The sequence below is a fragment of the Lactuca serriola genome, chromosome 6, assembly GCF_051521515.1.
Source record: "Lactuca serriola cultivar US96UC23 chromosome 6, Lser_US96UC23_V15, whole genome shotgun sequence".
NCBI lineage: Eukaryota > Viridiplantae > Streptophyta > Magnoliopsida > Asterales > Asteraceae > Lactuca > Lactuca serriola.
The window spans coordinates 130432259-130444513 of record NC_136413.1 but is presented as its reverse complement, the minus strand read 5'-3'; positions in this window follow the sequence as shown (position 1 = coordinate 130444513).

Sequence of the window (12255 nt, the reverse complement as noted above, 5' to 3'; positions counted from 1 at the left end):
TATTCGTACGAAATGCACCAAGACTTGTTGGAGAGATACCACCAAAACGCGAGGCAAGAGCGTTACGAGATTTTCACTAACATGATTTCCGCCAAAATGGGTCATGGAGAATCTCTTACCGTGCACCTACAAAAGATGCAAAGGTATGTCGACCGTCTTCGCAAGTTGAATGTTGACTTTGGGGAAGACTTGGCGATCGACATGGTGGTTCACTCTTTGCCTCCGTGTTACAATCAATTTAGGCTGACCTACCACATGAACAAAGAAGAGGTCACCCTAAGTAAGCTCCAAGGTCTCCTTAGGGTTGCTGAAAGCAACCTCAAGGACAAGTCTATTGCACCCGCACCCAATCCACCCATTGCTCCTGTTTTGGCCATAGGGCAAGGAAGAGGCAAAAAGAGGAAGGCTCCGTCTAAGAGCCACTGCAAGGGAAAGTCCCAAGATGGTTCCTCTTCTAGTGGGACCAAAGTTAATCCTGCTAAACCCTGTCCTAACCCTAAGGAGGCAGAGTGCCATCATTTCCATAAAATAGGGCATTGGAAGAGAAGCTGCCCAGACTACCTGCAAGCCATCAAGGAAGGAAAGATCAAGCCATCTTTCACAGGTATATATATAATTAAATCTAATGACTCATCTCATTCTATTTCTTGGGTCCTTGATACCGGTTGTGGTTACCACATTTATTCTGATTTGCAGGGACTAAGAAGAAATAGGGATGTGGAGCATGGAAGAATAAATCTAATCATGGGGAACAGAAGATCGTCACCTGCGACCAAGATTGGAGTGTATTATTTAGTGATTAGGAATGGTTTATCTTTAGATTTGAACAATTGTTGCTATTCGCTAGAAATGGCTAGAAACATCATTTCTTTTCATGGTTTATTTAGACAAGGTTTTAGATTTTCTTTTAATAATGAGAATGGTTCTATTCTTGCTTATCTAAATGGTGTCTTATATTTTGAAGCAATACCGTGTAATGGAATTTATGAAACTGTTATGATTGTAGATAACTTAGGAAATGATGTTTTATGCATGGATTCTTCCAATGGTATGGATAGAGCATCCTTGTGGCATTGTCGTCTTGGACATGTCAACAAGAAGCGCATAGCCCAACTCCAAAAGGATGGAGTATTGGAGTCATTCGAACTAAGGGAAGATGACACATGCGAGTCTTGTTTGCTTGGAAAGATGACTAAGTCACCCTTCACAAGTACATGTGAAAGGGGTGAGGGTCTATTGGACCTAATACATACCGATGTATGTGGACCGTTTAGATCAACCATGAAGGATGGGAACCGCTTCTATGTGACTTTCACCGATGACTATAGTAGATATGGGTATATCTACTTAATCAAGCAAAAGTTGGAAACTTTTGAAAAGTTCAAGGAGTTCAAGAATGAAGTGGAGAATCAATTGGGCAGGAAAATCAAGATGCTTCGATCCGATCGAGGAGGAGAGTACCTAAGTCTTGAATTCCACGACTATCTCAAGGAGTGTGGAATAGTTTCACAATTGACACCACCTAGGACACTGCAGTTGAATGGTGTGGCAGAAAGGCGTAATCGAACCTTGTTAGACATGGTTCGCTCTATGATGAGTCGTACTTCACTACCTATCTCTTTTTGGGGGTATGCCTTAGAGACTGCCGCCCATATCCTTAACCGAGTCCCTACTAAGAAGGTTGCCAAAACACCTCACGAGATGTGGACAGGGAAAGCTCCCTCGTTAGCACATATCAAGGTTTGGGGTTGCGAGGCTTTCGTAAGATGAGATACTCACGACAAGCTCGAACCTTGTAGTGAGTATTGTATTTTCATCGGCTACCCGCAGAAATCCTTTGGATATCTCTTTTATAGACCGAAGGACAATGTTGTCTTTGTTGCGAGGAGAGGAGTTTTTCGAGAGCGAGAACTCATAAGCCAAGGAGACAGTGGGAGGCAAATCGATATTGAAGAGATTCAAGAGTCGATAGATGAAGGAACCTCTATCGCTGGCGCTCAACCCGAGGAGGAAACTCCGGTTGAACCGATTGACGAGTCATTACCTCGTAGACGTTCCAAAAGAGTTAGAGTTCAATGGTATGCATGGATTCTTCCAATGGTATGGATAGAGCATCCTTGTGGCATTGTCGTCTTGGACATGTCAACAAGAAGCGCATAGCCCAACTCCAAAAGGATGGAGTATTGGAGTCATTCGAACTAAGGGAAGATGACACATGCGAGTCTTGTTTGCTTGGAAATATGACTAAGTCACCCTTCACAAGTACATGTGAAAGGGGTGAGGGTCTATTGGACCTAATACATACCGATGTATGTGGACCGTTTAGATCAACCACGAAGGATGGGAAACGCTTCTACGTGACTTTTACCAATGACTATAGTAGATATGGGTATATCTATTTGATCAAGCAAAAGTCAGAAACTTTTGAAAAGTTCAAAGAGTTCAAGAATGAAGTGGAGAATCAATTGGGCAGGAAAATCAAGATGCTTCGATCCGATCGAGGAGGAGAGTACCTAAGTCTTGAATTCCACGATTATCTCATGGAGTGTGGAATAGTTTCACAATTGACGCCAGCTAGGACACCACAATTGAATGGTGTGGCAGAAAGGCGTAATCGAACCTTATTGGATATGGTGCGCTCTATGATGAGTCATGCTTCACTACCTATCTCTTCTTAGGGGTATTCCTTAGAGATTGCCGCCCATATCCTTAACTGAGTCCCTACTAAGAAGGTTGCCAAAACACCTCACGAGATATGGACAGGGAAAGCTCCCTCGTTGGCACATATCAAGGTTTGGGGTTGCGAGGCTTTCGAAAGACGAGATACTCATGACAATCTCGAACCTCGTAGTGAGTGATGTATTTTCATTGGCTACCCGCAGAAATCCTTTGGATATCTCTTCTATAGACCGAACGACAATGTTGACTTTGTTGCAAGGAGAGAGGTTTTCCGAGAGCGAGAACTCATAGGCCAAGGAGACAGTGGGAGGCAAATCGAACTTGAAGAGATTCAAGAGTCGATAGATGAAGGAACCTCCATCGCTGGCACTCAACCCGAGGAGGAAACTCCGGTTGAACCGATTGACGAGTCCTTACCTCTTAGACATTCCGATAGAGTTAGAGTTCAACCCCAGTTTTATGGTTTTCAGATTACTACCGAAGGGGATACGTATATTAGTGATGGTACACTAATAAATCTAGATGAACCTAATAGCTATAAGGAAGCCATGGCAGGCCCGGAGTCTGTAAAATGGAAAGAGGCGATGGACAGCGAGATTCAGTCTATGTATGACAACCAAGTTTGGAATTTGGTTGATAATCTGCCCGAATGTAAGACCGTTGGGTGCAAATGGATCCTCAAGAAGAAGACCTACGTGGATGAAAAAGTACACACATATAAGGCGCGATTGGTTGCGAAGGGCTTTACTCAAACTCCCGGAGTTGACTATGATGAGACCTTCTCACCAGTTGCGAAGATAAAATCTATTAGAGTGATGCTAGCTATTGCCGCATTTCATGATTATGAGATTTGGCAAATGGATGTCAAAACCGCCTTCCTTAACGGGAAGTTGGCTGAGGATGTTTACATGGCTCAACCAGAGAGTTTTGTCGATCCGAAGCATCCGAATAGAGTGTGTAAGCTTGAAAAGTCCATTTATGGACTTAAGCAAGCGTCTCGCAGATGGAATCTTTGCTTCGATGAGAAAGTCAAAGAGTTTGGTTTTGTACGAAGCGAAGATGAATCGTGTGTATATGTCAAAGCCAGTGGGAGTATAGTAAGCTTCCTTGTTCTGTATGTCGATGACATACTACTCATAGGAAACGACGTCCCGACTCTGCAGGAGGTTAAGTCCTGGCTCGGGAAGTGCTTCGCTATGAAGGACCTCGGAGAGGCTTCCTACATTTTGGGAATAAGGATAGTGAGAGAACGAAGTAAGAGACTAATAGGACTTAGTCAGAACACTTACTTGGATAAGGTACTAAAACGTTTTAGTATGGAAAACTCAAAGAAGGGAGAATTACCGATACAAAGTAATGCCAAATTGAGTAAGACTCAAAGTTTGAGTACCGAAGCTGAAATAGCAGAAATGAACCGAATACCATACGCTTCCGCAGTTGGCTCAATCATGTATGCTATGACTTGTACTCGCCCTGATGTAGCCTTTGCTTTGAGCATGGTTAGCAGATATCAAGGGAATCCTGACAGAGCCCATTGGATTGCGGTCAAGAATATCCTTAAGTACCTTCAGAGGACGAAGGAATGGTTCTTAGTCCTCGGAGGGAGTGATGACTTGAAGGTGCGAGGGTATAGTGACGCCAGCTTTCAGACCAACAGGGACAACTACCGTTCGTAGTCGGGTTGGGTCTTTACCCTGAATGGAGGATCAGTAACTTGGAAAAGTTCCAAGCAGGAAACCGTAGCTGATTCAACGTGCGAATCAGAGTACATTGCAGCGAGCGAAGCGTCGAAGGAGGCAATATGGTTGAAGAACTTCATCAGTGATCTTGGAGTTGTACCTGCCATAAAGGAGCCCATGGAAATTTTCTGTGCTAATGAAGGAGCGGTTGCCTTGACCAAGGAACCGAGGGATCATGGTAGATCTAGACATATCGACAGAAAATATCACTTTATTAGACATCATGTAGAACAAGGACAACTCGTAATGAAGAGGATATCATCAGAAGATAACCCAGCAGATCCGCTTACGAAGGGACTGAGTAGGGTTAAGCACTTGCAGCATGCTAGGAGTATTGGGCTGAAGGATGATATTAGTATAGATTAGATAGTATTAGAAACGTGTAATAGATAAATGTAATTAACATTTGATGATTAAATAAAGGAGTATTATTTATGAGTAATGTTACTGTCTTGTGTTAATTGTTTAACTATTGTTTCATTTTTGCATGTTTTGACTTCCAGAATGATTGAGTTTATTAAGAATAATCGAATCATTCAAATTGTCCACAATCGTTCATATGTTGGAAGTAGGTATGAATGAAGATTGTCATGAATTGGTGTGTAGACTGTCTAAATGGTATTAGAACTAGTTTTGAGCATTGGAACAAACCCTCGCTTGCTGGAATCACCTTATGGAATGTGATAAAAGGGTGATCGCAAGACGATAATATCATATGGTCTTAAAACCAAGATATATGGTTTGTTATTTGTTAATTGGTTGTACATTGATAATGTGAAACCGCATCAGTAACTTGATGTTATAAAACGCATTGTTGTGTATAGTTGATTAATGAATAAGTAAATGCATATAAGTCGAAGTTTATCTGTTACTTTTATCCTAAGAAGGTAAAAGCGATATCTTGGCCGCTCGATGATTTGATTTGACTTATGTGCCGGGCCCGGTCAGAAGTAAATTGATGTTTTCGATTAAGTTCTATGTCAAATAAATCGGAGATCGAGAAACCAAATGCTAGAAAAATTAGTTCCATAGAATTGTCAGCATGATATCTAAACAGAGGACTGTATGATCTCTTATCTGAAGGACAAGATTGATTAGATCAGAGTTTGACAGCGTCTTTGAGAGCTACGATTGCAAATTGGATTATACTTGTGTATATAGTTACTAGACTTATCCAAGTGGGAGACTGTTGGAATAGTGTCTAAGGCTGCAACTATATTAGGCAAGTATTTGACTCGGTTGTGCATGGTCCTTTTGGGTTGCCTTCACCATAGCAACTTGACAAGATGATTTATATGAGAGAAGGAATATTATTAATATATTATAATATAAGGAATAATAATATTATTATTTGATTAATATAAGTCATAAATTAATTAAGAATTAATTTGGTGACTTAAAGAGATTAATTAAATAAAGAGGTATAAAATGTCAATTGTATGATAGTTTGACTTTGAGCCATAAATCCCTTCAGGATAACGGGGGACGAATTCTAGGGCTTTGGACAGGCTTAGATTTCGTCCAAGGGCTTATCTATTAGGGTATTGGATTACTTAGGGCCTAAGTTATCCAATTAGGGTTTAAGGGTGAAACCCTAGGAGCCTTACAAGTATAAATAGACCCCAAGGGTCAAGGGAAATCGGCACTTGTGCTTAGAGAAGAAACCCTGGCCGATTTGATCCCATCTCCTCTCTCCTAAATCATCCTCTTTCTAGTTGGTGTTTGTAAGCCATTAGAGGAGTGACAATTATGACTCTAAAGCTCCAAGAACAAGAAGATCAAGCAAGTGATTCAAGGTAAACTTCTAATCTCTGATTTCATATTGTTATTATACTCTATTAGCCATTAGAAGTCTTGGATTCAATGTATGTTCAATTAGAGAAACCTAGATCCAAGCATTAGGGTTGCATGTGCACATAGGAATGTTCATATGGCTAACACCCATCAATTATTACATACCTTATAATCACATGTGATTATATTCACATATAAATATAATATCTTTGTGTAATTTATTTTTTTTTAATCATATATGATTAATAATTTTTTTAAATATATATCAGGTGTAGAGGGGAAGAATATATTGATACGGTATTTCATTAAAAATTGTGTCCATCGCCTAAGAATATATTGATACGGTATTTCATTAAAAATTGTGTCCATCAATACTCTAAAAGCATGTCTGCAAAGCATACAAAAACGATTAAAATGTCCACAGGTGCAACTCACTTCTTTTTCATCATATTTTAGTTCCACCTGTAACAATGAAAAACCACATATAATTACACATAAATCACATATGATTATACGAAAAAAAAATCACAATCTGGTTTAATCAAATGTGATTAACATCTTTTATATACACAAAATATATCAATCACATATGATTACGCACATAAAAACAATATACACACTAGTTTAATCACAAGTGATTTAAAAAACTTTAAATTTTCTGTGATCGCATCTAAAAACTCATTATCTTAATAATCACATGTGACTATAATAACATATACCTATAGTCACATATACTCATTATCTTTATAATCACATGTGATTGATCACAACATTAAAAAAAATTAAAAAAATAAATTATATAAATAAAAAAATAAAATAGCTTATATGTTGCTTTTACTTCGTGTTTTTGGTTCTTGTGAATAACTTTAAAAATTTCCCATCCATCTCCCTCGCCTAAATCTATAACATCACAAAACCAACCTCCTTTATAAATCTCCTTTTGAACTCCAAAAAAAACCTTGCTAGTGTACACCTTTGGTGCATGTTGTTCTATCATACATGGTGACCTCCAAGAACAATTTGCTCACTTAGTTTTATGATCAAGTTCACACTGTGTATATCGTTGTTTTTTAATGGCAGCGTTGTAATTAATAATGAAATTGAGAAATAAATTTTTGGATTCTGAATATACATTGAAAAATGAATTGATACTCTCAGACCTTGATGTTGTCTTCATCAACCAACACCTTGGAAAATCATTGAAATATGCAGGTATCCATGCTTCCTTATTTTCAAAAATATCTTTAAACCATCTCTCATCTTCAAGATTAAATTCTTTCATCAACAATTGCCAACTCCTCTCGAAAATATAATGCTCGATATAAATGTCCCAAACAAGTTTATTGAACATTTTCTTGAAATCCGTGTTTTTAAGAAATTCCACAAATAGCTGTAATAATCACATATGATTCACATTTTATAAATTAATATTCAAATATAAAGGTAAAACTCACATGCCATAACTTTAAATGCCTTAACCATATGTGATTATAAAATGTAATCACGTATGATTTGGAATAATCATGTGTGATTATATTCATAATCAATTATGAAAGGATTAAATTATGATTTCGACAATCACATGTGATTACAATATTGAAACAAAATCACATGTGATTTAAATCTATTCGCATTAGAAAACAAATCACATATGATTCAGATCTGTTCAAATTGGAAAATCATATATGCTAGAATAAATATGTGATTATAAAAAGAAAATCAAATATGATTAAATATGTTGACATTATAAAAATAATATGTGATTATTCAGATTAAAAAATCACATATGATATATCAAAAGAGATTATGTATATAAAAATATATGCTTTGTAAAATCACATGTCATTTCAAAAAAAAATGTAACTTTTTTGGCAATTTCTTCATGATATGCCACATGCACAATATATGTTTTAATTGAGAAAAAACAGAATCAATTGCTTGCTTTATTGCTGCATCTTGATCAGTTAAAACAAGCAATGGTTGTTTATTTGAATAATCCTTCAGAAACTGTTGAAGAAGCTATTTATACAAATCCATATCATCCGTGCTTAACAACCTAACTCCAATAGTAACAGATGATTTATGATGATCAATAACAATGAAAGGAACAAAAACCAATACATACCTATTTGATGTAATAATCAAAATATGATTAACCATATTTATACATAGAAATAAATTACATAAGAATGCTTGATGATAAATGATAAATCACATATCATTATAATCAAAATCACATTACAAATACTTTATGAGTATTCATTCAATCACATATGATTACAATCATCATCACATCATTATACTTGGTTACAATTGATAAATCATATGTGATTAGAAAAATAACTACATCATAATACTTGTTAAGCATTGGTCAATCATCAATCTCATCTGATTATAGTCACATGTGATTAAACACATAATCACATCAACATGTTTGTCGATATATGATCAATAACATATGATTATAATCATAATCAAAATACCATACATGTTTCGCATTCATCAATCACATTTGATTACAATAATAATTACATCAGTATACTTATTGAGAAAATATAAATCACATATGATTAGAAACATAAATACAGAAGAAAAACTTACTTATTTGTACGAGAGGTTGCATCAAATGACATACATCTCCGAACTCGTTGTAGTATGCTTTAACTTGTTCAAAATAAGTTGCGCATCTCTAAAGCCAATACTAGAGCCCATATCCCTCTTAAAATGTCTGTAATCTACAGCCTTGCCCTTTACATACTAAAAACTGCCTTTCAAAGTTGATTTGAGTTTGTAAGCTTTTGTAGCACCCATTTTTTCAATAAAAGCCCGAACAATAAACTTCTTGTCGGAGTATGAAAGAGTCCTTGTACTTTTCAAGTGAAATGTATCTTCAAGCTCATTTTTATGATTTTCTTGAAACTTATCAAACCTACACTCATACATTCCTTTGACACGTTTCAGTATAGTTTTCGCTTTACACTCCGTAACCCTGTAGATTGTATTATATTCTATTGGATTCAATTTTAGTTTACCTATCCTGTTACAAACCAAAGACCTATGCTTTATTATATCATCAACTTTCCTTAATGTGTTCAGATGCACATCCAAAACCAGCCTTCTCTGCATATCTTTTATAAAAATTAACTCCCTCATCCACACCTTGAACTCGTTCTACTCTTTGAATTTGCATCATTACAAGAAGTAGAACATTCACCTGTATGATCAAATATGGAAAACATTTTAATGATATACTATTATAAAATAAACAGTTGAATATACATAAATAAATACAATGTAAAATCACAAGTGATTAATAATAAAATTACTTATATAATCATATGTGATTAAAAGAAATAATTAAACATAGATTAACTAAACATATGTCAATATTTATTCAAATATAAAAAATTGATAGTCACATATAACTAACACTATATTAAACATACTTATTAAAAAAATGTTGAATAATCACATAATATTAACAAAAAAGATTAAATTTAAAAAAATGAATTACTTATAATCACATGTGATTATATGAGGAATTCATTATTAATCACATATGATCATATAAGGAATTCATTATCAATCAGATGTGATTGTACATTACATACATTGATATATATATATATATATATATATATATATATATATATATTCAATTCTAATATACATCAATAATTAAAAAACAATAACTTGCTTATATAATCATAAAATATTAAATAAGTAATTAAATTTTTTTACCTAAGACACTAAAGTTTTGGATTTGATGACTTGAACGTTCAAAATCTTCATCCATGTAGCTTTGGATTTGATGACTTGAATGTTCAACATCGTCATTAACATCTTCAATACTAATTTAATCTTAATTACTAAAGAAACTCACATTATTGCATGTAAAAGACATTATCAAATAATAGAACCTATCATTAACAACATAAACAATTATTATTACAACAGATATTAATAATATATGAAATAAAAAACTGTAACATAAAATGTAAATGTTCATAATTATTATGATTATAACATATATCAATCATATGTGATTTTGAACATATATGACTAAAGCATTTAAGATTGTAACATATATTAATCATATATGATTTAAAGAATTGTATTATAGTTTATAACAGATATATGATCATAGGGTCACTAGAACATGATTGTTTGCTAAATGAGAGGAGCTTTTGGAGGCCAAAAGTGAATCTATTAATGGTGATAATTAATTCAATTAACCATGACTTTCTACTTTTAAATTGATGCATGTGCAGCAGCAACACAAACATTGAGGGATTTATTTAGAAACAAAAACCAAAAGTTCACATGCTTGCTGCTAGTGAAGACAAATCAAAAGTTAGGGGATTTATTTGTAGGTGAGGATTAGAATTTACTTTGAAGCATCTATAAAGTAAATTTGGTGCTTAATTGTTTGAAAAAAATAAATAACATGTTGAAGGCTGAAGTAACTACTGGAAAAGATCTTAATCACATGTGATTGAAGTAATAAGATTATAAACAAATACTAATCACATGTTTTTTTTTAATGTATTTTTTGGGTTTGAGCATTATAACAATCCTACAGTGAACATACAATCCTAATGCTTTGGATCTAAGTTCTCTCAAGTTGTACATGCAATTTTCATTTATCCAAAGCATGCACCCTAAATAGCATACAATTTAGAGATTTACAACATAAAACAAGTTTGATGAATACCTCTTGGTTGTAGCTTGTAGAACTTGGCCTTTCAAGAGCTTAGTACCTTAAATGTGATACATCAAATAAGTCACAAACACCAATAAAGATAGAGGATTATGAGAGAGAGGTTAGGAGGCACCAAAAATTGGCTAAGGTTTCTTCTTAGAAGTCCTGGCCAATTTTAAGAGTGTTAGCGGTTACATTTATAGTGTGGAATTCCTAGGTTTTCAACTTGTAAACCCTAATTCATTCACTTAGTCCTTTTATCTAACAACTCATTTGATAGCCTTTTGGATTAACTCTTTATGGACCCTCACACAGATTTAGTCAATTCCTAATCAACATGGATCATTAGCCCAAACTATATGTATCACTGATTTACTTAATTAGTCCCTGATAATTTAATCAGTATCTTTTGATCACTAAATTCATTCCTGATCGATACCAATTAAATAATATGATTTCTCAGTTAATATATTATTCTTATAATTTATTAATAAATCGCAAATAACCTCTTTCTCAAATATCCATCCTATCAAATTACTCCGGTGAAGGCAACCCAAAAGGACCATGCCACTATCGGTTCAAGTACATACCGATTATAGGTATGGGCTTAGACACCTAATCCAACAGTCTCCCGCTTGGATAAGTATAATAACTATAACTGGCAATGTAACTTCAAAATCCTATTAGCAATCGTAGCTCTCAAAATCCATTTTCCAACTCCGATCTAGTCAATCACTCATCCTTTAGATAAAGGATCATATAATCCTTTGTTCTTCAAGATATCTTGTGGACAAAGACATGGCATAAAGTCATACTCATTGTCTAGCAGTTTGTTTCCGGATTTCTGATTTATTTGAAATAGAACTCCTTGAACACATCAATGGGCCCGACACATAAGTCAAAATAAAATCATCGAGGGGCCCATGATATCGATTTTAATCCTCTTAGGATAAAAGGAACATATAAACTTCGACTTATATTCTTGTATTAATTACTTGTTAAATTATACACAACAACACGTTTTATAACATCAAGTTACTGATGCGTTTTTGTACTATCAATGCACAACCAACTCATAATCAACAACTCATATATCTTGGTTTGAAGACTATATGATATTATCGACTCACAATCACTCGACATAAATTCCATGAAGTGATTCGTGTGAGCGTGGGTTTAATCCAATACTCAAATCGTATTTCAGGAGCACTCATGAACGTTGTAGCAAACTTTGCTATGTCTAAACACGTTAAACAATCTACAAGCCAATTCAGGACATTCTAACTTCATAACCTACTTCCAAAGTATGATTGACTGTGGATAGTTCAAATAATAATATTA